Source organism: Lathyrus oleraceus, chromosome 5 (genome assembly GCF_024323335.1).
Source record: "Lathyrus oleraceus cultivar Zhongwan6 chromosome 5, CAAS_Psat_ZW6_1.0, whole genome shotgun sequence".
In the NCBI taxonomy this organism is placed as follows: domain Eukaryota; kingdom Viridiplantae; phylum Streptophyta; class Magnoliopsida; order Fabales; family Fabaceae; genus Lathyrus; species Lathyrus oleraceus.
In genome coordinates this window covers 149,919,763-149,946,908 of record NC_066583.1, presented here as the reverse complement: position 1 = coordinate 149,946,908, position 27,146 = coordinate 149,919,763, and the positions used below count along the sequence as shown (strand labels likewise).

The window sequence follows — 27,146 nt, the reverse complement described above, 5'->3', positions numbered from 1 at the left end:
GAAGAACTGTTGGTTTTTCAAAAACAATTTTAACGGTGTGTCGGAGGAGATTCTTGGTGATGTTGTTGTTTTGTTTATTTTCCACTTGATGACGACGTGGAAACTGATGTTGTGGAACAAGATTGGAATGATCGATTCAAACACATTGAAGAGCCATCTCTTGGTGTTTTCTCAGTACCATCGTTTGATTTGTGCGGCGAAACTCAAAATGAGAAACCAAATCTTGTGAACAATTTCTCTACTTCTGAACTTTCTGATATTTGATCAAAGAAATATTGTTAATTCGAGCTTAAAAAGACTGTTGGAGCTAAATATGGCAAAAGCTGGATGCAAATCCATAACAGTGCTAGGTGTGGACTTTATGTCGGAAAATGTGCGCGCCATCCTTGATCAAGTCGGTTTCAATGAGGTCGATGTTTATAGAATGTTAAATGAGCGTATTGGTTGTTCACTGGCTGATGTTGCAGCTACCTCTACTTATATGGAGTATCTTGAGCCAGCTTCTAGGTTTACTTCTTTGCATGTCATATACATTAACACTAAGTCAGAGACAAAGGCATATGCTCATGAGCTTGTGCCAACAATAACCTGTACCTCATCAAACGTTATCCAGACTATTCTACAGGCATTTGCCCAAGTGCCAGATTTGAGCATATATTATGGGCCTGATTCTTACATGGGTGCAAATATTGTAGAATTGTTCCAACAGATGACAGTAATGACCGATGAAGAGATTGCTGTGATACATCCTGAGCACAATGTAGACTCTATTAAATCCTTACTATTAGAATTCATAGTAGTGAAGAACTTTTCATTATCTGTTATAACAGAATTCTGTTATGAGTGCTTTTCAAACAGTAGCACACAGTTGCATTTATAGTAGCAACTGTGTGACCTGCTACAGCAGGTTACCTGTTGCTGAGACTTGACACATGTCAGTCATTACAAGGTAAACTAGACTTAACCTCTCTCTCTTAGTTATACTCTAATACCCCCCCCCCACAAACTCAAGGGGAGCTACTGTTAGCAACTCTGAGTTTGTGCCGAAGTTCCAGGAACTTTGTAGAAGAAAGAGGCTTAGTGAGGGCATCCGCAATTTGATCCACACCAGGAATGTGAGCAACTCTGATTTGCTTTGCAATAACCTTTTCTCGAACAAAAAAGAGATCAATCTCCATATGTTTAGTTCGCGAGTGCATGATGGGATTATGTGCCAGCATCACTGCAGATTGATTGTCACAGAGCACCAAGGGCTGTTGAGTAGAAACACACAGTTCAGATAATAAAGTCTGAAGCCACAGTAGGTCAGCAGTGGCTTGAGCTAAGCTTCGATACTCAGCTTCTGTGCTGGACCTAGCAACTACAGGTTGCTTTTTAGACCACCAAGAGACCAAGTTGCCTCCAAAATAAATGGCTGCACCAGAGGTGCTTCTTCGGTCATCTGGGTCAGAGGCCCAGTCAGCATCACAAAAGACTTGAAGAGAGGGAGGACTAGAGGAAGTGTAAGGGGATAGATGAAGCCCATACTGAATAGTTCCCTGGAGGTACCGTAGAATTCGTTTGACAGCAACCCAGTGTGATTCTAGAGGATGAGACATAAATTGACAAACTTTATTGACTGCATAGGCAATATCAGGCCTGGTAATAGTGGCATATTGGAGGGCACCAACAACAGACCTGTACATGTATGGATCAGCAAGGGCAGGTGACCCAAGTTTGGTGAGTTTACAAGAGGACTGCATAGGAGTGGTTACAGAACTAGAGCCAGCCATGTTAGTTCTCTGCAGTAAATCTCTAACATATTTGGTTTGAGTGAGAAACATGGATCCTTGAGCAGAAGGCTTGACTTCAATGCCAAGAAAATAATCCAAATTACCAAGATGTTTGAGGGAAAAATCAGAGTTGAGTTTGTTGATAATGGAGGTGAGCAGAGTAGTATTGTTGCTAGTGATGATTATATCATCAACATATACTAACAAGTAAACAGTGCTGCCATGGGAGGCAAAGATGAACAAGGAGGGATCACATTTGCTGGGTTTAAATTGCAACTTGAGCAGGGCTGCCTGTAGTCTTTCAAACCATTGTCTAGGGGCCTGTTTTAAGCCATAAAGAGCTTTGTGTAGCCGGCACACCAGAGAAGAATCAGAGGTAATAAAGCCTGGGGGTTGATCCATATACACCTCTTCATGGAGCAGCCCATTGAGGAAGGCATTATTAACATCAAGCTGCTGGATTGACCACTTATGTGTGAGAGCCATGGTGAGGATGAGTCTGATGGTTACTGGTTTTACCACAGGGGAGAAGGTCTCATTGAAATCAAAACCCTGTTTCTGGTGAAAGCCTTTGGCTACCAGGCGTGCCTTATACCTGCTGATTGAGCCATCGGGATTTTCCTTGATGCGAAAAACCCATTTGCAACCAATAGACTGCCTGTTGGGAGGAAGAGGGACCAGAGACCAAGTGTTATTTTTACACAATGCATCAAATTCAGACTGCATAGCAGCTTTCCAATTATCATCAGTGAGAGCTTGTTTGACAGATTTGGGCTCAGTGTGAGTGAGTAACAAAGTGAAATGCTGTCTAGGTTGAATAAACCCTGATTTAGCCCTGGTTTGCATAGGGTGTTGGTTAACAGGTTTGGAGTTAATAGGTACAGCATTTGTGGGGAGTGAGGGTGGTGTGAGAGGCAAAGGAGACACTGCAGGTGCAGGAGTGGACTCAGGAGAGCTGACGGACTGCCTTGGAGAGGTAGTAGAGGCAGGTGAGATGTCTACAGCAGGGGAAAAGGGCACTGCTGTCAGAGGAACAGGTTTAGGCAGAGAAACAGTAGAGAAAAGTGACTCTAAGGAAGATGCACAATGTTGTGTGGCAGGGCTGTTACCACTGCTGGTAGGAGGGCTAGGCGGTGAAAACAGTTCAACGTAAGGAAACCTGGACTCATTAAAAAGCACATCCTTGGAAATGTATAATTTTCCACAGGGAGAAAGACACTTGTACCCCTTGTGAGAAGTGGAATAACCCAAAAACAAGCACTCTTGAGACCTAAAATCCAGTTTGTGGGAATGATAAGGTCTCAATAAAGGAAAACAGGCACAACCAAATACTCTCAAGAATTTGTAGTCAGGTGTAGTGTGAAACAACATAGAATAGGGTACTTGAAATTGAATGGCTGCAGAGGGAAGCCTATTGATAAGAAAAACAGCAGTTGGAAAAGCATAATCCCAGTAGGTCAGAGGTAAGGATGCTTGACTCAACAGTGTTAAACCTAAATCCACAATATGCCTGTGCTTTCTTTCCACCACACCATTTTGGTGATGTGTGTGAGGACAAATAACTCTGTGGACTATGCCCAAGTCAGTCAAAAATTTGTTAAAAGGACGAAATTCCCCACCCCAATCAGTCTGAACAGCTTTAATGGAAAAGCCAAGTTGCAGTTCAACAAGAGACTTAAACTGTTTAAAAACACCAAGAGCTTCAGCTTTGGATTTCAGTAAGTATAGCCAAGTAAACTTGGAAAAAGCATCAACAAAGGATATATAATATGTGAACCCTTGTGTAGAGGGTTGAGGAGAAGGTCCCCATAAGTCACAGTAAACAAGTTCTAAAGGATGATTATAAGTGGTGTGTGAGGATGGTGAATGCAGTCTATGAGCCTTGCCCATACAACAGGCAGAACAGAAAAATTCATGAGTTTTATTGCTGAAAGAGAGATTACAATTTTGTAGCACCAACCTCAAAGTATTAACATTGGGGTGGCCTAATCTTAGATGCCAAACATTTGATAAGGAAGGGGAAATACTAACAGAATTAACAGAAGGTACAATTTTATTTGAAGAATCTAGAGACATGGCAGACTTGGAAACGTTAAGCAGACTTGGAAACTCATAGAGCCCATCAGAACCAACTTTACTAGCTAGCAGGACAGCATTAGAGACCTGACATTTCACAAAGCATGTATCAGCTGTGAAAAGAAAATAAACACGATTGTCACGACAAAACTGACTGACACTTATGAGATTTTTGGTGATTGAAGGCACATGTAATAGATTATTAAGAGTGAGAGGTGTGTGTGGATGATTTTGAGATAAAAATTGACTAGAACCAGCAGAATTAATAACCAAACCTTGACCATTGCCTATGTATATCTGTTCATGTCCCTCAAAAGGAGTAACTTGTTGCAAGTTATTGGCATCATTGGTGACATGATAGGAAGCACCTGAGTCAGGGTACCAAGAAGCAGCTGATGTAGAGGGAGCAGTATTGGCAATGAAGGTGCTTGGAGGAGGATAGGCACTTGATGACCTAGGTTGAGGAGCTTGAGGTCTAGTCCACACATTAGCAGGAAATTGACCATAAGGCACTGGAGGAACAAGCCATGGAGTTGCAGTGTAAGGATTGCTGGGATGAACAGTAGGTTGGAACTGTTGATTGAACCGATGCCAACAATTTAGAGCAGAATGTCCAACTTTGGAGCACACCTGACATTGAACATTGGAGTTTCTGCCACCTCTACCTTTTCCACGACCTCCTCTATTAGACCTACCACCTCTGAAACTAGAATATTCAGGTTCAACATAAGAAGGTGGCACCTGAGGGTTAGGAGAGTCAGTGCTGCCAGATTGAGGCGCCTCAGGGGAAGTAGATTGAGGCGCTGTGTGTGTAAGGTTTAGAGAGCCAAGATCAGGCACAGTTGATTTCTTGAACTTGTTTAGCCTTAGTTCATGAGCAGTGAGAAGAATCTCAACTTCATCCAAATCCATATCACCAAATTTACTTTCAACGACGGAAACAACAGAAGCATATTCACTGGGAAGTCCCTCAAGAATAACATCAATGTGATGTGAACTGGGAATAGGATCTCCAATGGAGGCTAAAGCATCCACAATCATACGAATCTTCAACAAATAATCAGATACAGATTGTGAATCAAGAGTTAGGGCACGCAATTCAACACGTAATTGACGAGCACGCGCACGAGTTTGTTTTTGAAAATAAGTGAACAAACGATCCCAGAGCTGATGCGAATGAGAGCATCCAAGCACTCGCGACAAAATTTCGCTCGAAAGTGTGGATTGAAGCCACGATAACAGTAACTGATCTTTCTGAAGCCAAATCGAGTACGCAGGATTGACCGTACCTTTACGACGAGCTTCGTCATCAACAAATTGAGGAGGAATGCGAGTGCAAACAACGAGATCTGTAAGACTATGAGCGTTGATGTACGGCTCCACCTGTTGACGCCATAGATGAAAGTTTTTCTCATCTAGTTTATGCGCGATTTTGAGAGAGAACTGAAGCCGACGCGAATCATCAGTCGCCGCCATGAGTGGCGAGGACGGTGGCGTAACGTGAGCGGAAGACGGCGATCCCGGAGAAGACGGCGATGCCATGGATCGATCCTAACTAACTGATACCATATTAGAATTCATAGTAGTGAAGAACTTTTCATTATCTGTTATAACAGAATTCTGTTATGAGTGCTTTTCAAACAGTAGCACACAGTTGCATTTATAGTAGCAACTGTGTGACCTGCTACAGCAGGTTACCTGTTGCTGAGACTTGACACATGTCAGTCATTACAAGGTAAACTAGACTTAACCTCTCTCTCTTAGTTATACTCTAGTACTTACTACCACGACTTTACTTTTATCAGGATGGATCATGCATTGTTCATCATCTATTTGGCCATGAAGTTGTGGATACGATAAAATAAATGTATTGTGATGCATTCCTTACTGCCCATCTTGGGTAGCACTCCCATCTACCTTCACCATCTTCAATTTTGGAGAGCAGAAAGTTGTAAAGAACTGGCAGCTAGTGTGTGTTTCTGTTGGTCTTTGGGCAGGGCTTATCATTGGATTTGTTACTGAATACTATACCAGCAATGCATACAACCCTGTGCAAGATGTTGCTGATTCCTGTAGGACTGGTGTTGCTACCAATGTTATCTTTGGTCTTGCCTTGGGATACAAGTCTGTTATCATTCCAATTTTTGCCATTTGCAATTAGTATTTTTGTAAGTTTCAGTTTTGCTGCCATGCATGTTGTTGTTGTTGCTGCACTTGGAATGTTGAGTACTATAGCAACCGGATTAGCCACCGATGCATACGGTCCAATCAGTAATAATGTCGGAGATATTGCCGAGATGGCTGGAATGAGTCACATAATTCGTGAGAGAACCGATGCTCTTGATGCTGCAGGAAACACAACTGCTTCCATTGGAAATGGGTTTGCTATCGGTCCTGCTAGCTTCTTTATCATTATATATAACACCTTTGTCTAGTTCTGGTGATCCTTTGGAAGAAATTGAATCTATTCCTCTAATGGCACGTTGGTATGTTGTATCTGGCCGTCAATATCTTATCCAAATAAAGGTTTTTGCACATGCTCATGGCACACACGAGATTTATATTACAGAGAGTGATGATGTTAAGGTTGATGATTACCAGTCGGATTATTGGAGAGCTGTGTTGGTTTCAATGATATCGCCTTAAAACATGGTTGGCGGAATACTAAAATCTTGAAAGCTTATTCTCCAGGACTTGGAAATTTGGCAGCTTCTGTGAACTATCTTGGTGGTGCCAATGACAAAAAGGAGACTATCACAGTTGTTCAAGAAATCATGGATGCTGAGATAAAGGTTGTAGGAGGTTGTGCAAAGGCAACAAGTGACTTCAAATGGTCGTCTTCAGACATATCTACTGCATCTGTCTCCGCTTCCGAAACTGTTGTTGGATCTCATCTTCAAGCTGCGGTGACAATGAAAACAACGAATGGTGCGTTCTTCTACAGATGTGATGCCTTCAATTCTTGGATAAAGTGGAAGGCTGGAAGTGAGTCTTTTGTAATTGTCAATGCATCTCAGGAATTGTCATACTTGGAAACAAGTGCCAAATAGTCAGGTTCATCCATCAGATGATGGTTTTCCCTATTCTTGGACTTACACACATGCTTCTAATATTGGTCAAGCTTTAATTCATGCCATACTTTCTAAGGAATATCACCGATTCAGTAATGGTCTTGTTGTCTTAAAAATCTTCTTTACGTATTGCGGCATATCTACCCTTTATCGTCAGCCAGGCAGGTGATGGAAACCACTTTGGTGGTTATTGGTTTGACTTGGCTCAAGCCGAAAATAATAAGAAATGGCATAACTTGGAGGAGCTATATCGTGCCCCTGGGACAAATTTAGACTTATTACTTGTTGGTGACCTGAACCATGAACAACATTGTTATGTCTGCAGTTGAACTTATTTATTGTTATGCTAAATGCTTGGCTCTGCATGGAAAAGATTCAGGAGTTCACAGTGTAGCACCTGCTGTTGAATTACTCAAGAAGCTTCTTTTTTTTCGTCCGGTGAAGCTATTCAGACTGCTAGCAGTTTGGCCATATCTTCGAGATTGCTTCAGGTCCCTTTTCCAAAACACACATTGTTAGCTGCAGATGATGGTGTTGAGGGCGTAGTTCCAGTTCCTGGCTCATCTGACACAAGTGCTAGAAATAACCAGGTCATGGTTGAAGAAGACACTATCGCTTCATCTGTTCAATATTGTTGTGATGGTTGTTCTACTGTATCTATACTTAGGCGAAGGTGGCACTGCATTATTTATCCTGATTTTGATTTGTGCGAGGCTTGCTTTGAAGTACTAAATTGATTTCCTCCACCACACACTAGAGATCATCCTATGATAGCAATTCCAGTTGAAGTGGACTCAGTGAGAGATGGCAATGAATTTCACTTCACACCTGATGACATAAGTAGCACATTCAAGGTTGCAAAATTTGAAGACATGCCAAGACCAAAACCGTGTCAAGCTGCCACAACAACACCACATAAAATCAGTTCAATTCCAAAAAAGTGAAAGCACATATTTCATTCAAATGAGTTTACAGTGGTGAAACCTTCTTACCAACAGTAAAGTTTTCAAAATGAAGAGAATTGAGAAGGGGACCACAAGCTGGAATAAGGACAAAATTCAAAACCTCTCCTAGTACAGACACTTCCCACTACTCTGAGGAAACACAGCAACACAGCAGAGAGGAGATGAGTCATATATAAGAGAGACCACTGTTCATGGAGAAGGGAGCCGGAAAAACCCTAAAGTTTGGATATCCGCCACTGTTCACCCATAAGGAAGAGAGAATTCTGAAAAACACAAAAGCGTCGTTACTGTTCACTGAGAGAAAGAGGAGTTGACGGCAAGGAGAAGAGAAAACCATAGTTTTTCTTGGTGGTGAAGAGCGGACAAGAAGATCAAAACCGGTTCAGGTGAAACGCTTATTCACATTCGTCTATCGAACTCGCCGCAACCGGTTAGCTTCCTTTCCGAGCTTTATTTCTATGTTTCGATTATGCTTTGAACTCCATGTTTGATTTAGCAACACCGCTACCTGTTTGTTTGTGATGTTAACTTGCTGTTAAAATTTTGATTTTCAAAATGGAAAGAAAACTGAGCTTTGGTCATTCGTCGTTACTATTTTCAACATGAGCATTGGTTATTCGTCGATACTATTTTCAACATGAGCTTTGGTTATTCGTCGTACTGTTTTCAACTTTGTGTTTTATTTAAAAGGTTTGGTGCGTCTTTTGTTATATTATGTATTAGCGTTTCAAACTATATAACAAGGATGTTTATCTGGCTGGGTTGGTAAAGGAGTGTTTTGGCAAGCTTTTGGTCTTGGGTTCAATACCCATATATAGTATTCGTTTTCTTTAGCATTCATTTTTTCTTCTTCATGTTTATGTTTTATTATGATTTCTCCTACACTCATAGTTTCATTATCACTTAATAAGACAAAGTGGGTTTCCTTTAGTTTCATCATCCATTTAAACCCGCTTTAAGAATCTAAATCACCTGATTCTCGATTCAATGTCGAGCCCATTTCCATACCCTTGTAAGTCGATTGCTTTTAAGCATCGCCATCAATCTCACATGACTTACTCTTGGGCCTTCTTACAATGAACTCTTAAACAACATCAACTTAACTTTAAATAATTTCAAACCTCTGTACTTTGATTATTTTAATTTATTATTTGAGACATTTTCTAAATAAAACGTGAAGAAAAAGATTATCCTGGAGGGAGTATCTAGTTATAATCCCGAATATTAGGCTCAACCTGTAAGAGCTTGCAAGCCATAAATATTCGCCTTCCCTTCCACACTCTAATATTCAAATCGTTTTCTAATTAAAACGTGAAGAAAAAGATTATCCTGGATGGAATATCCAGTTATAATCTCGAATATTAGGCTCAAGCTGTAAGAGCTTGTAAGCCATAAATATTCGTCTTCTCTCCAAAATAATTATGAATATCTAAACCATTTTCTTAATAAAGTTGGAAGAAAAAGATTACCTGGATGAAATGTCCAGTCGTAATCCCGAATATTAGGCTCAAGCTGTAAGAGCTTGCAAGCCGTAAATATTCGTCTTCTCTTTAACACTCCAAATATTCAAATCTTTTTCTTAATAAAGTTGGAAGAAAAAGATTACCTGGATGGAATATCCAGTCGTAATCCCGAATATTAGGCTCAAGTTGTAAGAGCTTGTAAGCCATAAATATTCGTCTTCCCTCCAAAACATTCGTAAATATTCGAATCATTTTCTTAGCAATATTGGAAAGAAACAGACTGCCTGGGTGGAATGTCTAGACGTAGTCCCGAGTATTAGACCCAAGCTGTAAGAGCTTGTAAGTCACAAGTACTCGTCTTTCAAACTTCAAAATACCTAATTCCTACCTTAATACTTTTTTCAATAAAGATGGAAATGGAACATGGTGTATACCGTGCACTCCTGAGACTAGGATTCGAGATGTATATCTCGCTCATCCAAGTTCTCGCCATTATTCAAAACGCATCAAATCAATCAATTTCTTTCCTCGCCGCCGTGCGATTGATCTTTTAAACCTTTTCACAAACGAAAGGTATTTTGTTTCAAAACAATGCAAGGCAATGTTTCTCCACCTGTTTTGGGTAGTCCAACAATGTTTTCGTCGATTTGACACAAAGTAGCTTTCGCTAAAATCGACCAACAAACAAACATTTTTCTACCCAGAACTACGTAAGCCTTGATTTCTCTTTTGAGATACGTAGGAGCAGGATTTGTAAATCTTGTCAGGCCCACTAATAAAAAACTTAGGTTTAGTCCTTCGTCAAAAATCCAAAAACATTCTCTTCTCATCCTTTCTTTCTTTCCCACCTAATAATTCGGAAAGCCTAATATTTCAACTAACCTAATGGTTCCCGTTGAGTACAACAGACGTGAGGGGTGCTAATAACTTCCCCTTGCGTAATCAACTCCCGAACCCTGATATTGGTTGCGATGACCATATCTTATCCTTTTCTTTTAGGGGTTTTATCGATATTTTCCTTTTCCCATTTTGGGAATAAATAAAGTTCGGTGGCGACTCTGTTCAATCCATCATTGCGAGCGTGCGATTGCGCTTCGCTTTGAAGTCGTATCCCCATTTTTCGAGGTGCGACAGATGGCGACTCTGCTGGGGACGACAAATCCCTAAGTGAGTCAAGCCTAGTTGGGTCGTTTGTGTGCCTTTGTTTGTTTACCTATGTGACTTTTCTTTATTGTTTTTACTATCTCTATTGTCATATTGATATGAATCTGTTGTATTGGTTCGATTATGGTTTAGTACTCGGATACTCTGATTGCAAACCTTGTATGAAAGAGTTTTTACCCGAGTCTCGAGTAAAAACATAAGATAGGACGAGGTTGAGTAGTGCGGGTCTGCGAGAAGTATTTCTCGTTGGGTCGGTACGAGAACCTTACTTAGAGTAGATTCTTGAGAGGATATTGTCTCTCGGCAAGTAAGTTGCCGTAAGCTTCGATATTTTATTTAGGATCCATGACTCTGAGAACCATTTGTAGAACCTTAGTTCTTTGTCCAACTAGGAAAGATGGTTGTGTAGTGTGGGTCTGCGAGATGTATTTCTCGTTGGATCGATGCGAGAACCTCACTTAGAGTAGATTCTTTAGATGGAGTTGATGCTCGGCAAGTAAGTTGCCGCAGGTAGCAAACAGTCTAATGGATCCATGACTCTAGGAACTCTTTTAAAAAAAACTTAGACCATACCTGGTGAGAACCATGTTCTATACAAAGCAATCAGACTTATCCATGCCTTAAGCCTATTGAACCTATACAAAAAAAATGCATTACATTCATACATTGCATCAACATCATAAAAAAGCATGCTCTTAGTTGTCTCTTATTTGTTTCAGGAATTGAGAACTTGAAAATGACAACTTCGATAAGACACACTTTCACGCTTAAGTACAAGGAACCTAAGTTGGACAGTCTGAAGGGTTTGATCTCCGATTTGTCTCTCAGCAGACATGATGAGTTCGGAAAAAACTATGGGAAAATTTTGAGCCTTCTAAATAAGAAAGTTGACTATGGAATTATCGGCTCTCTGGCACAATATTATGATCCACCTCTGCGTTGTTTCACATTCGCTGATTTCCAGCTAGCTCCTACTTTGGAAGAAGTTGAGAGAATCGTGGGTCTCAAATTGAAAGATTTTAATCCATTTCCAAAGCTCGAAGAAGATATGGGCCCAAAGAAGATAGCTTCATCCCTAAGTATCAATGTCCCGACTGTTCGAGACAATTGGGTTGAAAAAGGGGGTTGCGAAGGTTTTGCCGCGAGGTTTTTGGAAGATTTAGCTCTAAAGTTCAAGAAACATGGAAATTGGAATGCATTCTATGCTGTGTTGGCTTTATTGATCCATGGGATTGTGCTCTTCCCAAATGTTGAAAAATTTGTGGATCAAGTAGCCATAGAAGTCTTTCTCTCTGGCAATCCAGTACCATTTCTCTTAGCTGACATTTACTATGCCCTTCACACTCGACACGAAAAGAGGGGTGGAACTTTGTTGTGTTGCGCTCCTTTGCTTTACACTTGGTTCATGCAACACATACCCGAAGAAGGTCCTTTTGTGGCAAAAGAACTCAAGTCTCCTAAAAAATTAGCTTCTCTCACCGCAAGTTCCATCAGATGGTATATCCGAGAGTGGGAAACCCCAGACATTATAGTCAGTTCTGGGGAATTTCCTAATGTACCGTTGTTGGGCACCAAGGGTTGCATCAACTATAACCCTATGTTATCTCGATTACAACACGGTTACTCCATGGATGGTCCTCCTGACGCAAAGGACTTACAGCCATTTGTGCTCTCTGACATCCAAGCAAGTAATCCTGATGTAAGAGCAGTACGAAGGGCTTGGTTAAAGGTTGTAAGAAAGGGTAAAGAGTTTGGAAAAAGAAACATTCTCGCCAAAGAACCTTACATTCAATGGGTGAAGGAAAGAGTTGAGGAAATCCATTTGCCATTCATCTTGAAGGCCTCAGCTTTTCCTAAAACTCCTGAGCCCGAGCCTATACTCCCTGAGGACATGGAGAAACTCGCTACTAAGGTTAAGGAGCTCGAATTGGAGAATACTGAATTACGGATTCAGATGAACCGAGTTATCTTGGAAAATCAGAATTTGAAAGAGGAACGTAAGGGAAAAGCCCAAGAACTTGAGGATAGCAACAAGAGAGCGAAGACCAGAAAGATGATCTTGATCATATCCTATTAGGTTCCACATCAGTGATCCGAACCAGGAAGGAAGAGCTCAAGAAAGCTGAGTATAGGATCTGTGAGTTAGGGAGAATGTTGGATAAATCTCTTATGGATAAAAAAGAAATTAAGCTCGACTTTGAGGCACAAATCCGTGAATTGAGGGACGCTCTGAAGAAATGCGAGGAAAAGTTGTCTCGCGAGATCCTCCAAAAGGAAGAAGCTGAAAGAAACTGTCACCATCTCAGGTACCAGTTGGAAGAAGCTACTAGGAGGTTTGCAGTTTTGGAAAGCCAAGAAGGTGATGCAGCCTACTTATTCCTAAAGAATGATGGTGTGTACTGGAAAAGGTTGTATAGAGAGGCTAGAGCAACCTTAGATGAAGATCAAAAGGTCATCCAGAAACTCCAAGAGCTCTATGTTGAATGGAATGGCAAGTTCCGCAACTTAGCTAGGTTTGTTAACCTAAATATGTTGGAACTCCCAGAAAAACTCCAGGAAGCGGATTGGTGTATGTGTCCAGAAAACACACCTCCTCAAGTTTTCAATTTCGTCAAGTTTATCAAGAAAATGATGAATGAGCTCACCACAGATCTGGCTGCGATCATAAGAGCTGAGACAGAACTTAAGTTTACTTGTACTTGAATTTGAATAGTTGGTGTTTAAATCTTTTTGTATTCGAATCATGTGTACTTGAAGTTAAATCCTTTTGTATTCGAATTTGATTTTGATTAATGGAAGTTGTCATTTTGGGTCTCAATTATTACATGTTGTTCTTATATTCTAACATTGCTGGAATAAATAATAAAGATAACTAAGAGTTTTGCAAACAAATGCATCCATACATGCATTCATACATTTTCAACAAAAAAAAGAGTCTCACTCCGCCCTTTCGTCCACCAGTTTCACGCTGAATTTTCAACACCATTATAATACTCGCGCCAGAGCAAGACAGAGAATGGCTGAACAAGAACAAGAGAGCGCCCGAGTTAGAGCTGAACTAGACGAAATCAAAGGAGGCATGTCCCAGATGCGAGAGATGTTGCAAGCTTTAACCTTCAGGTTTGAGGTTCCACAAGCGACAGTGATTTCAGAGACCACGGGCCCAGCAGTGGAAGTCCCACCTCAGAGGACGTTACCCTCAATCCTTCCTCCATATGGGCTGCCTTATGACTTCGTCCCCCGAGCGGAGGTGGTGCACGAAATGGGGCAATCTGTCCAACAAGCTGTGCCATTACCAGTTTACACCGACGCACGTCCAGTCATCCATACTGTGGTTCCACCAGCCGCCTATGCTAGGCATGTTCCTCATTATGAAGATCAAAACCACATGTATCAGACTGTTGACTCAACTGTTGCTGGTGACGAAGTAAGGTTTGAGGACTTCAGGGAGGTAAAGGAGAACATGCAGCTCCTTGAGAAGAAATTTTGAGATCTAGAAGGAGACCACGTCTTTGGATCTGCTGCCAAAGAAATGTGCCTTATATCCGGGTTGGTGATTCCAGCAAAATTCAAAACTCTGGGCTTTGACAAATACAAGGGGCATACTTGTCCAAAAAGCCATCTCATCATGTATTACCATAAAATGGCTGCACACATGGAGGACGACAAGCTGATGATCCACTGTTTTCAAGACAACTTGAGTGGGGCTCCTTCCAAATGGTACCTAAGTCTGGATCAGAATAGGATCAGGTGTTTCCAAGACTTGTCAGACGCGTTCATAAAGCACTATAAATACAACATGGACATGGCGCCTGACAGAAGACAGTTGCAGAGCATGTTCCAGCAGGACAAGGAGTCCTTCAAAGAGTACGCTCAGAGATGGAGGGAACTGGCTTCTCAGGTTGAACCACCTCTTGCTGAAAAAGAATTGGCTGAATTGTTTATCGACACTGTCCAACCCCAATTCTACGAGAAGATGGTTGGAAGTGCTTCTTTGGGATTCTCCGAGCTTGTTGCTATAGGAGCTCGCGTTGAATATGGCGTAAGGAATGGCAAACTGGCGGCTGTAGCTGGAACTTCAAATGCTAATCCAAAGAAGTTCTTTGGAGGGTTTCCTAGAAAGAAGGAAGGGGAAACAAATGATGTGATTGTTGGTCAAGGAAGAGCTCCTCCAAGAAGGAGACCACAACAATATCCACCTCAGCAATATGTTCAACAACCAATTCCCTATCAATAACCCATGTATCCCGTCCAGTATGCTCCGCAACCATACGTGGCTGCTGTGACGCCTGCGTTCAATCAACAACCTGCTCAGGCTTATCAAGCGCCTCCGGTCTATCGACCAGCTCCAGTTCAACAGCGTGTTGCGGCTCCTCCAGCTTATCAACAAGCACCAGTAGCTCCTGTTTATCAACAACCGAGAGCTCAAGCGCCGAGGGAAAATGCTCAGAATCAAAATAGGAGGCAAGGGGAGAGGGCGACCTTCAATCCAATCCCAATGTCCTACTCTGAGCTTTATCCCTCCTTGTTGCAAAAGGGTTTGGTGGTTCCTAGGCCTATGGGACCTCCACCTGATCGTCTTCCCCCATGGTACAACCCTAATGCACACTGTCCTTTTCATGAAGGTGCCCCCGTGCATGACTTAGAGGGTTGTTACGCTCTGAAGCATAGGGTTCGTGAGCTAATTGAAAGCAAGATCTTGTCTTTTAAGGACATGGGACCGAATGTGAAGAACAATCCTCTTCCTCCCTATGGAGATCCTGCGGTGAACGCCATTGAAGATGCATCTACTGTTGTTATGGTTGAGAAGGTGGAGGATGTTAAGACTCCTTTGGCAGCATTCCATGCCCGATTGGTGGAAGCTGGCCTGGTTAATGTTGATCACGACAACTGTGAAGAGTGTGCCACACACCCAAAGGGATGTCAGGTGGTACGAGACAACATTCAAAATTTAATAGATAAGGGAGTGCTTCAAATATCCAATGTTGTGAAGAACGAAGATGTGTTTGTAATTGAACCTTGTTTCAATTTACCTGAACCAATTGAAATCCCATATTATAGTGGTGGAGTGGTTCCAGTGAATAGTAAGTTGTCGCCTGTGGAAATATGTATGCCCACGCCTTTTCCCTACGAGAGCACCAAGGTTGTGCCTTGGAAATATGAGATTACTGTTGTGGATAAGGTGGTTGAAGGAAGTTCAGACGCTGAAGTGACAAAAGTTGTAGGTGAAAACGTCACCAATATTGCAGGAATGAGCAGAATGACCCGTAGCGGTCGAATCTATACGCCTGAATTCAATGTGACTCCTCAAGGGCCGACCAAGGAATCAACAGTTGTAACTCATGCTAAAGAACCCGAAGGGGTCCAATCCGAAGATGCTGTGGAATTCTTGAAGTTAATTAAGAGAAGTGACTACAAGGTTGTGGACCAGTTGCATCAAACACCATCTAAGATCTCTATTCTGTCTCTGCTATTGAACTCCCAAGCCCATAGGGAGGCTTTGTTAAAGGTGCTTGCTCAAGCTCATGTAACACAAAGCATAACAGTAGACCAATTTGATGGAGTAGTTGCAAATATCACAGCCTGCAATACTTTGAGCTTCAGTGGAGAGGAATTACCTGAGGATGGACAAAATCATAATCGTGCCCTCCATATCTCGGTAAAATGCAAAGATGATGCTTTGGCAAGAGTGTTGGTTGATACTGGATCTTCTCTGAATGTTATGCCAAAGAGAACACTCGCCAAATTATCTTATCAAGGACCAGCTATGAAGCCTAGTGCCTTGGCAGTGAAAGCTTTTGATGGTTCCAGGAGAGCGGTGATTGGAGAGGTTGAATTGCCCATATTGATTGGCCCTCATGTATTCCCGATTAATTTTCAAGTCATGGATATTAATCCAGCATATAGCTGCTTATTGGGGCATCCCTGGATTCATGCTGCAGGGGCAGTTACCTCCACCTTACATCAGAAAATGAAGTTTGTAGTGGACAATCAATTAATCATCATTTCTGGAGAGGAGGACTTTGTGGTCAGTCACCTTTCATCCTTCAGATACATTTAGGCTGATGAGGACGCTTTGGAAACTTCTTTCCAAGCTCTTGAAATAGCCAATGCCACTTTTGTGGAAATGAAGGACCCTGTTGGGAAAGCTTGTTCATCTTTCGCTTCTCTGAAAAGCGCAAAGTCTAGCATCGAAGGAGGAAACCCTGAAGGTTGGGGTCAACTTATTGATATTCGTGAGAAGCATGATCGCTTTGGTCTGGGATATGTGCCTTCCGCTGCGAAAGGAGCCCGTGTCCGTACAAAGGACAACACCCGAAGCATCCAGGAAGTATTCCTCAGCACATGATTCATCCATGGAGATCAAGTCAATGCAATTGAAGATAGCACCGCAAATGAAGATGAGCCATGTTTAGTTTACCGGTGTGAGACAGCTTTGAACAACTGGAAGGCGGTTGAGATCCCCGAAATTTTTCCTTTGTCAAAGTAATAATTGTTGTATTTTTCCTTTCAAATCCTTAGCTCTGCCCAAGGCTAATGGATCACGTTGTAGGGCCCCTTTTCATTTTCAAATAATCATTATCAATGAATGAAAGACATTTTGTTAAATTCTTTTTTTCATTTACTGGGTTTTCTCATAAGAAAATGGCAATCTTTTCAAAAACAAAAAAAAATATTTCATTTATGCATTTTCTATTTTTACTTTTCTAAAAGAAATCAATCATTCAAACATGCAGAATGAGTGATAACCCTGTTGAATCCAATGACTTTACTACCTCTCATAACTTTGACTCCCCTATCTACCAAGCGGAAGAAGAGGGTGAAGAAGATTGTTACATCCCCGACGAATTGGCAAGGCTGCTCGAGCACGAGTCCAAAGCCCTTCAGCCACATGAAGAACCGGTGGAAACAATCAACCTTGGCACAAAGGAAGAGAAGAAAGAAGTCAAAATCGGCACCACACTTGAAGCAAGCATCAAAGAGAGATTGGTCAAGCTGCTACAAGAATATGTGGATGTATTTGCGTGGTCATAGATATGCCAGGTCTAGACACCGATATCGTTGAGCATAAGCTCCCGCTTCAGCCAGAATACCCGCCAGTAAAACAAAAACTCCGAAGAACAAGACCGGATATGGCTCTGAAGATTCGTGAAGAAGTCAAACGACAATTTGACGTTGGTTTTCTCGCAGTGGCGAAGTACCCACAATGGGTAGCTAATATTGTACCGGTGCCCAAAAAGGATGGAAAGGTGAGGATGTGTGTTGACTATAGGGATCTGAATAGAGCTAGCCCAAAGAACGATTTCCCTCTACCACACATTGATACTCTAGTAGACAACACTGCAAGTTTTGCTGTATTCTCCTTTATGGATGGTTTTTCTGGATACAATCAAATCAAGATGACCCCAGATGACATGGAGAAGACCACTTTTATCACCCCTTGGGGGACTTTTTGCTATAAGGTAATGCCTTTCGGACTCAAAAATGTTGGGGCAACTTACCAAAGAGCTATGGTCACTCTCTTCCATGATATGATGCACAAGGAGATAGAGGTCTACGTTGACGACATGATCGCTAAATCTCAGAATGAAAAAGATCATATGAACCATCTGAAAAAGCTGTTTGAACGCCTCAGAAAGTTTAGATTACGATTAAACCCTGCAAAATGCACATTTGGTGTCCATTCAGGAAAGTTGCTTGGTTTCATTGTTAGTCAACGAGGAATTGAGGTAGACCCTGACAAGGTCCGAGCTATACAAGAAATGCCTGCTCCACGCACCGAGCGAGAAGTCAGAGGTTTCCTTGGACGTTTGAATTACATCTTAAGGTTTATCTCACACATGACGGCCACGTGTGAGCCTATCTTCAAATTGCTTCGAAAAGACCAAGATGTTGAATGGAATTCTGATTGTCAAAATGCTTTTGAGAAGATCCGTCAATACTTGCAAGAGCCTCCTATTTTGATTCCACCTGTCCCGGGAAAGCCATTAATCATGTATATGACTGTGCTTGAAGGATCAATGGGATGCGTGCTGGGGAAACATGACGAAACTGGTCGGAAAGAACATGCTATTTACTATCTGAGTAAAAAGTTTACCGATTGTGAAAGTCGATATTCACTTTTGGAGAAAACTTATTGTGCGCTAGCATGGGCCGCTCGTCGTTTGAGGCAGTACATGATTTGCCATACTACTTTGTTGATCTCAAAAATGGATCCAATAAAGTATATCTTTGAGAAACCTGCCTCGACTGGAAGACTTGCCCGTTGGCAGATGCTTTTGTCGGAGCACGACATCCAGTACGTAACCCAGAAGGCAATCAAGGGAAGTGTGTTAGCAGAGTATCTTGCTCACCAACCAATTGAAGACTATCAGCCATTGAAGTTTGATTTCCCCGATGAGGATATAATGGTGATAAAAGATTGTGAGACCCCCGGCCCAGATGAATGACCAGAACCAGGATCTCGATGGAAGCTCGCGTTCGATGGTTCTTCCAATTACAGTGGTCATGGTGTGGGAGCTATTTTGATGAATCCAAATGGTGGCTTTACCCCTTTCACAGCAAGGTTGTGCTTTGATTGTACGAATAATGTCGCTGAATATGAAGCTTGTATCCTTGGTCTTGAAGCCGCAATTGATCTCCGAATCAAGATCCTTGAGGTGTATGGAGATTCAACCTTAGTGATCTATCAAGTCAAAGGAGAATGGGAAACTCGCGATGCAAAGCTGATCCCGTATCGCGCTCAGGTTGTGAAGATGATAGAATACTTTGATGATATCACTTTCCATCACATCCCAAGAGTAGAAAATAAAGTGGCGGACGCTTTGGCAACATTAGCATCAATGTACCAAGTCGGATTCCATAATGAAGCTCCACTTATTCGAATTGAGCGAAGAGATGAGCCTGCCTACTGTCAGCTGATTGAAGAAGAAACTAATGGTAAACCATGGTTTCATGACATCAAGCGATATCTTCTAAGTCAAGAGTATCCAGAAGACGCTACATTGTTGGATAAGAAAACTCTGAGGAGGTTATCGTCCAAATTCTTTTTGAGCAATGATGCGCTTTACAAGAGAAACCATGACATGGTTCTGCTCAGGTGCGTGGATAGACACGAAGCAGACATGTTAATCAAGGAGATTCATGAAGGATCTTTTGGAACCCATGCTAATGGACATGCCATGGCCAAGAAGATTTTAAGAGCTGGTTATTATTGGTTGACCATGGAATCCGATTGTTTTAGCTATGCAAGAAAATGTCACAAATGCCAAATTTATGTTGATAAGGTGCATGTACCGCCAACACTACTGAATGTTTTAACATCACCTTGGCCTTTCTCAATGTGGGGCATCGACATGATTGGTGCTATAGAGCCTAAAGCTTCCAATGGTCACCGCTTCATCCTGGTCGCCATCGATTACTTTACTAAATGGGTAGAGGCTGCTTCCTACACCAATGTGACGAGACATGTGGTTGCTCGCTTTATCAAGAAGGAGATTATCTGTCGCTATGGAATCCCAAGCAAGATCATCACCGACAACGGTTCAAACTTGAACAATAAGACAATGACAGAATTATGTGAGAGTTTCAAGATTGACCACCATAATTCTTCTCCATACCGTCCAAAGATGAACGGTGCTGTTGAAGCTGCCAATAAAAATATCAAGATCCTGTAAAAGATGGTGAAAACTTATAAGGATTGACACGAGATGCTACCCTTTGCTTTGCATGGATACCGGACCTCAGTCCGCACTTCAACAGGGGCAACCCCATTCTCCTTAGTATATGGGATGGACGCAGTCCTCCCAATCGAAGTAGAGATACCTTCCACGAGAATATTGATGGAAGCCAAGCTGGATGAAGCTGAATGGATCCAGAATAACTATGATCAACTTAATCTCATTGATGAGAAGTGGATGACCGCTCTGTGCCATGGACAATTGTACCAGCAACGAATCAAGAAGGCATTTGACAAGAAGGTCCGTCCTCGAGAGTTCAAGGAAGGAGATCTCGTGCTCAAGAAGATCTTGCCAGTACACAAAGATTCACGTGGGAAGTAGACTCCCAACTATGAAGGCCCATACGTTGTAAAGAGAGCATACTCTGGAGGTGCTCTATTTCTCACAACTATGGATGGCGAAGAGCTCATTCACCCTGTGAACTCTGATGCAGTCAAAAGATACTATGCCTGATAAATCCCGGTGGACTGAAAACCCGAAAGGGCGGTCCAGGCAAAAGTTAGGGATAAAAAAAATGGTAGCTCGCTAAGTTGAAAACCTGAAAGGGCGACTTAGGCAAAAAAGAGCGTCCCGGTGGATTGAAAACCCGAAAGGGCGATCCAGGCAAAAATTAGGGACCAAAAGGCATAGACTGCATCGGTTCGTCACTGATCAATATAGAAGAGCTAAAAATGGAAGATCAATCTAGTTACTCCCTTCAGAAGCGAGGTCTCGTGGAGTCGTTATTATTAGGGATAGTAGTAGTCATTGTGATTCAATGTAAACCTTTCCCTATTGCCATTTTCAAATTTGTAACATTCCATGGGGCTACGCCATTTGTGTGTTACCATTCTTGAATAAATACAAGTTTGCCCATCAAATTCTATCCTTTGTTGTTTTTCTCTGATTTTCTTTGTTATGCAAAATGTCATTTATTTGTTAATAATGAAATTTTGAACTCAAAAAAGAATTTTTCAACATATTGAGAAACATAATTTTGCTTTGACATGTAGAAATATTAAAAGGAAATCTTTCGTCTTTCCCCGCAAGTCTCAAGTTGCAAGACTCCCCTTGGATGATTAACATCTATCTCTAGAGAGCACAAATTTATCATTCTCTGGAAGGATTATTGGGCCAGTTGTAACTGTTCAGCTTGATAGATCCTCCTTTAATGCATTTACTCACTCCTTTGGTTGAGTTATTGGTGTTGAGGATTCGGTACCTCCATAAAGCTTTCCCTAATTTTCAGTCTGTATATTGTCAGCATTTGCATTTCATGATCATTCATACATCATGCATATAAGCAAAATCCAAATTATGCATAGCCGAAATATACTTCGTGCTCATTTTGCATTGACCTAGGTCTTGTTGTTGATCCTATATCCTTTGACCTCTAATTCTGGTTTGTCTTTGGTGCCCTTAAACCAACACCCGGTTTTCGCAGTCATTTTCAAAGTCCAATTGTCGTTGGCAAACTCCGTTAAAAGTTGGTTATAGTCCTGTACTCACGGTTAAAAGTCCAATTGTTGTTGGCACGTACAGAGAGTTTAATTACCCTATCTTTCCTGATGGTTCCGTGAAAGTCATGTATGACTTATCATCTTGAGGAATTTCCAGAAGCTTGGAGGTTCTTTGTGTTAGAAAAACTCCAATGATATTCCTTTGTATGTTTTCCAATATTCTCAGGTCACGTATGAACCTATTGATAAAACTCCCTTTGATTTTGCCCAAGTGATGTCAGGTCATGTCTGAACCTGTTTTGAATAATCTTTTCCTTTGATTATTCTAGTTTTACCAGGTCATGTATGAACCTGTTGCTGAACATTTTGTTCCAATATTGTCAAGTCATGTACGAACTTGTTGTGGAAATTTTCTCAAAATGTTCAAGTTTGTATTCAGGTCATGTATGAACCTGTTGATATACTCTTTTTGAATTTTTCTGAGTTTGTCAAGTCATGTTTGAACTTGCTGTCAGAACCGTTCTTGGTGTTCCAGCGTTGTCAGGTCATGTATGAACCCGTTGCTGTTGAGTTTTTATTCCAATATTCCCAGGTCATGTCTGAACCTGTTTTGGAGAATATTTCTCTTTGATTATTCCAGTGTTGTCAAGTTATGTATGAACTTGTTGTGGAAATTTTTCTCAAAGTATTCAAGTTTGTCATCAGGTCATGTATGAACCTGTTGATATACTCTTTTCGAATTTTTCTGAGCTTGTTAGGTCCTGTATGAACCTGCTGTTAGAAAATTCTTTGATTGCCCCAGCATTGTGAGATCATGTATGAACCCGTTGTTGTTGAGCCTTTATTCCAGTATTATCAGGTCATGTAGGAACCTGTTGCTGAAACTTTTGTTCCAATGTTGAAAAGTCATGTATGAACTTATTGTGGAAATTTTCTCAAAATGTTCAAGTTTGTCATCAGGTCATGTGTGAACCTATTGATATACTCTTTTTGATTTTTTCTGAGTTTTTCAAGTCATGTTTGAACTTGTTGTCGGAACCGTTCTTGATATTACCCGGCATTGTCAGGTCATGTATGAACCTGCTGTTGAGCTTTCATTCCAGTATTACCAGGTCATGTATGAACCTGTTTTGAAGAATCTTTCTCTATTATTGTTTCAATGTTATCAGGTCATGTATGAACCTGTTGTAGAAATTTTTCTTAGTCGGGTTTAGTAAGTCATGTGTGAACTTACTACCGAAATCTCTTGTATTCTAAGTGTCGTTTGTCAACTTTTACTTTGAGTACTCCTTATTGTGTGTCTGACTCTCCAGCAAGATTGTTTTCCCCAGCGAGTTTGTTCTTACTATTTGTCTGTCTCCCTGTGGACCATCAGTATTCCCCACAAATTGGTCTGTCTAATAGCATCCATGTATCCCTAACATGTGAATTCAAAAAGAAGAGAATCTTGCATCCATGCATATCATATCATAGCATTTGCATTTTTCAGGATCAAAATCTGGGTCTCCATGGTATTTAACCATCCCCCACTGCGATCCGATGAAAAGTATTATGTCATTTTTCTCTAGTGGAGGATGTTTAAATAGGGGCAACTGTCATACCCTGATTTTGACCCTGAATTTTTTTTTCATCAATCAGTCACTTGAATTTCTCCTCATGAACATTTCACGTTTAAACTCTTTACTTCATGTTGAAAGATCTTTTATTCATTCATGCTACAATCATTTCATTCATGCATGATTAAAATAAATTCCACATGTTCCTCTACACACATTCATATCCTCCATTTCATGTTCATATTTCTGCATTTCATATTCGAAATGTTTATTCATACTTCTTCATTCACATTGGAAAACTTTTCATTTTCATATTCAAGAAATTCCACATATTCATTCATTCATTCAATTATAATCATCCATTTACATGGCATGTGGATAAAGTATCCCATCATATGAATACTTGGAAGTTCTAAGGCAAAGGACGACTATGTCTCGCTACAAGGACACCAATTGTCATTCATTACAAATCATAGATTATCCAAAAATATATATAATTTACAAAACTGGCACTAGTTTTACAACACAAGTTTACGAGCTGTCTTCCAGTTTTCTTCACAAGGAATGGATTATGGAGTAGTGGGATAATAATTACTACATCAGTGCCATAGTTGGAGCTTGTAATGGGTCCTCATTGTTTGTGATGTCAAAAGGGACCCAAAACATGCAATAATCCTATAAAGTCAGTGACTCATTTCCATTTAAGTGGATCAACAAAGAATGAAGAGAAGGATTTTTCGTCACTGCTATGGCCATTGCCGACACTAGATGGGCAATTGTTATGTCTCGTGGAGTTGGATTCTCAGACCAGAAGAAAACCAACTGATGAATAACAAGAAACGGGTCTATCCTGCTGCTGCTGTTAAGGGAGTTCCAGTGGCTAGAAGAGTGGCGGTGGCCCCCAAACCTGTTCAGAAGAAAGTCACTGCAAAACCAAAGCTTGTGAATGCAATTGATATGATAAGTTCAAAAGAGAGAGACGTTAGAAAAAAAAGAGAAAAAGCAGAACACGAGCCCAAGACGCAGCCTGAAATATTTACCAAATAAAACGCATCAAAACGGCATTGCTAAAGATACAAAAGCAAGCCCCTGACGGCAACGCCGACGACGAGTAACACCGAAGCCGCTAGCCAAACGCTGTGGCAAGAAATCACAGAACACCCGAGCCAATTACCAATATACCAATCACCATGAAGTTGTCTTGCTGCAAATTGTTGCGCCTGCTAGGACAGATGTCTCTGAACATCAAAAGCTTACAAGCCAGGTGCATGAAATTGTTGGACGCATCAATGGAAGATTTGGAACACTTATTGTTGTCCCGATACACCATCTGGATCGGTCACTTGACTTTCATGCGTTACGTGCATCCTATGCAGTTACTGATGTAGCACTTGTTGCATCATTAAGGTGCAGCACAATCCCTTGGTGCTGGTGCTATCTCGGTAAATCATCGGAGAAAGAAACAATACATAATAGTGATGGTAAGGTTGGTGTTGGGCCTACAAACACAAAAGCTCCTGGCACTGGCAATGGCCATGGAAAAACTCATGTTTCGAATGCCAAGAGCATCAAAGGTCATAGAAAACCTAGTCAAAGTTTTATTGATGTGATTGAACTGCTGCTTGAACCTATATGCACTTGTGTTCCTCCCTTGAAGGACGACTACTACAGAATTCTTGTTATTGAGGAAGGTTTAGTTCCTGTGCCATTAATAGGTGCCGTAGCTTATAAGTCATACACCCCACGTGTGTAATTGAGACTGCATAAGTCACATAGTTCTTTACTCTTTGAAAAACAACACTTATGATAACCCTAAGGCCAGGTTCGGTTCGGATAATATCTGATGCACTTCGAGCTGCATCAGTAGCATCTGCAACGACTACCAATGTTAGCAATTCTTCATGCTTGCGTGAAAGTGAGTGTCGGCTTGAGGTCGTAAGGCTGGAGCAGTTGGTGAAAGTAATGTTCAAATTAATTGTTCTGACTCAGATCAAGGTGGATTAATTGAACTTGAGAAACTGTTAAAGCAGAAGACTTTCACCAGGTCTGAGATTGATCATTTGACAGCCCTTATGCAGTCAAGGACTGTAGATGCACCTATTAGGGGAGGAAGAAGACTCAAAGTGAGTTCTAACATAAGTCCATGAATGCCAAAGTGCTTCATCCATGCTACCGTCGGTAACCGTATACCGCACCAAACCGCCACCGCCGTTTAAACTTCCAGTTCAGTTCCGGATAATGTTAATATGAAGAACTGTTGGTTTTTCGAAAACAATTTTAACTGTGTGTCGGAGGAGATTCTTGGTGATGTTGTTGTTTTGTTTATTTTCCACTTGATGGCGACGTGGAAATTGATGTTGTGGAACAAGATTGGAATGATCGATTCAAACACATTGAAGAGCCATCTCTTGGTGTTTTCTCAGTACCATCGTTTGATTTGTGCGGTGAAACTCAAAATGAGAAACCAAATTTTGTGAATAATTTCTCTGCTTCTGAACTTTCTGATATTTGATCGAAGAAATATTGTTAATTCGAGCTTAAAAAGACTGTTGGAGCTAAATATGGCAAAAGCTGGATGCAAATCCATAACAGTGCTAGGTGTGGACTTTATGTCGGAAAATGTGCGCGCCATCCTTGATCAAGTCGGTTTCAATGAGGTCGATGTTTATAGAATGTCAAATGAGTGTATTGGTTGTTCACTGGCTGATGTTGCAGCTACCTCTACTTATATGGAGTATCTTGAGCCAGCTTCTAGGTTTACTTCTTTGCATGTCATATACATTAACACTAAGTCAGAGACAAAGGTATATGCTCATGAGCTTGTGCCAACAATAACCTGTACCTCATCAAACGTTATCCAGACTATTCTACAGGCATTTGCCCAAGTGCTAGATTTGAGCATATATTATGGGCCTGATTCTTACATGGGTGCAAATATTGTAGAATTGTTCCAACAGATGACAGTAATGACCGATGAAGAGATTGCTGTGATACATCCTGAGCACAATGTAGACTCTATTAAATCCTTACTACCACGACTTTACTTTTATCAGGATGGATCATGCATTGTTCATCATCTATTTGGCCATGAAGTTGTGGATACGATAAAATAAATGTATTGTGATGCATTCCTTACTGCCTATCTTGGGTAGCACTCCTATCTACCTTCACCATCTTCAATTTTGGAGAGCAGAAAGTTGTAAAGAACTGGCAGCTAGTGTGTGTTTCTGTTGGTCTTTGGGCAGGGCTTATCATTGGATTTGTTACTGAATACTATACCAGCAATGCATACAGCCCTGTGCAAGATGTTGCTGATTCCTGCAAGACTGGTGTTGCTACCAATGTTATCTTTGGTCTTGCCTTGGGATACAAGTCTGCTATCATTCCAATTTTTGCCATTTGCAATTAGTATTTTTGTAAGTTTCAGTTTTGCTGCCATGCATGTTGCTGCTGTTGCTGCACTTGGAATGTTGAGTACTATAGCAACCGGATTAGCCATCGATGCATACGGTCCAATCAGTAATAATGTCGGAGATATTGCCGAGATGGCTGGAATGAGTCACATAATTCGTGAGAGAACTGATGCTCTTGATGCTGCAGGAAACACAATTGCTGCCATTGGAAATGGGTTTGATATCGGTCCTGCTAGCTTCTTCATCATTATATATAACACCTTTGTCTAGTTCTGGTGATCCTTTGGAAGAAATTGAATCTATTCCTCTAATGGCACGTTGGTATGTTGTATCTGGCCGTCAATATCTTATCCAAATAAAGGTTTTTGCACATGCTCATGGCACACATGAGATTTATATTACAGAGAGTGATGATGTTAAGGTTGATGATTACCAGTCGGATTATTGGAGAGTTGTGCCGGTTTCAATGATATCGCCTTAAAACATG

At 41.2% G+C, this 27,146-nt stretch overlaps 2 pseudogenes; both read left to right on the top strand.

The window, feature by feature from the left end:
- The first annotated feature begins 358 nt into the window (after positions 1-358).
- On the top strand, positions 359-5,740 carry LOC127079123 (quinolinate synthase, chloroplastic-like; annotated as a pseudogene).
- Positions 5,741-5,748: 8 nt separating this feature from the next.
- Positions 5,749-26,929, top strand: LOC127079346 (pyrophosphate-energized vacuolar membrane proton pump 1-like; annotated as a pseudogene).
- Positions 26,930-27,146: the final 217 nt, after the last annotated feature.